Here is a 987-nt window from a genome sequence, read left to right as displayed (position 1 = left end):
TGTGCAACAATATACTGAAAGGTCAATTATATTGTGCAGCTTATCTCACCACCTGTAGTTATTTAGGTGAAAGCTCCAAAATACTTGCCTAATATGTCTGTTTATCCAAAAGGAAGTAAAAAGGGAGAGCTAGAAAGATAGCATTGCATCACATTACATGGCAATGCAATGCACAGTTGCTGAAGTTGAACCAAAATGAGCTTGTAATCTGGCTTCTGCAACTTTGAACATGAAAAATCCAATGAGGAGAAGAAAAGCAAAGCCAAAGAGTCCATCCCAAAATCCGACAAACAAGCAAAATGAACAAAAAACATTGAATTCAATTCTTTCTGATTTTAGAAACTGCATTAAAGAAGGGGTGCACCGGTCCTGGAGATACTGCAATACCAGGTCAATGCGTGGAGTGGACAGAGCAAGCTCTTTTTCCATCTCCCTGTTCTAAAAATCCATTTAATATATGGTCCCCAGATAGGGGACGTATCAGATATTAAACTGATAAGAACAGATACTACACTTGATCTTAGCCAAAAGGCCGAGAAGCGATAACCAGAATTGGTTTCAAACTACGGAGCCACCCAAGGATCCTGAAAAGTCCATTTGTGGAGATAAGCTCCTGGACTCCCGTTAAGAAGACATGTTGTCAACCTCTAGATCCCTTACATGCCTGCACTTTTCGGCTTGCTGCTGCTGCAATCCACGCGTTTTAGATCTGCATAACTCCACCTCTTTAAACACAGCACCTTCACCCCCTGCTGTTCCCACCCGCCTCAACACCGTTGGAAGGGAGGAGAACCAATTAAGGCGGGGGGTGGGGTGGAACGAGCAGCTGTCTACCCTTAGCAGGAGGGCTCCTGATTACATACCTCTCCTGCTGCTGCTGCTGCTGGCTGTCCAGCAGCAGACTGAAGGTGGCTGCTGCTGTGCACAGGTATATAAAGGCTCAGAGCCTATTATGACACGCGCAGCCAGCGTTCCATTGCCACATTC

At 45.2% G+C, this 987-nt stretch overlaps 1 non-coding gene across 1 annotated transcript; it reads right to left on the bottom strand.

Annotated features, from left to right (window-relative positions):
- Positions 1-353: 353 nt before the first annotated feature.
- On the bottom strand, positions 354-544 carry LOC141198102 (U2 spliceosomal RNA). The gene has a single exon (XR_012270065.1). It is a non-coding gene; the product is annotated as a U2 spliceosomal RNA (small nuclear RNA).
- Positions 545-987: the final 443 nt, after the last annotated feature.

This window comes from Phyllobates terribilis, unplaced genomic scaffold, assembly GCF_046119375.1.
Source record: "Phyllobates terribilis strain yellow unplaced genomic scaffold, ASM4611937v1 Scaffold_94__1_contigs__length_6153435, whole genome shotgun sequence".
In the NCBI taxonomy this organism is placed as follows: Eukaryota; Metazoa; Chordata; class Amphibia; order Anura; family Dendrobatidae; genus Phyllobates; species Phyllobates terribilis.
This window is presented reverse-complemented; position numbering and strand designations above follow the sequence as displayed.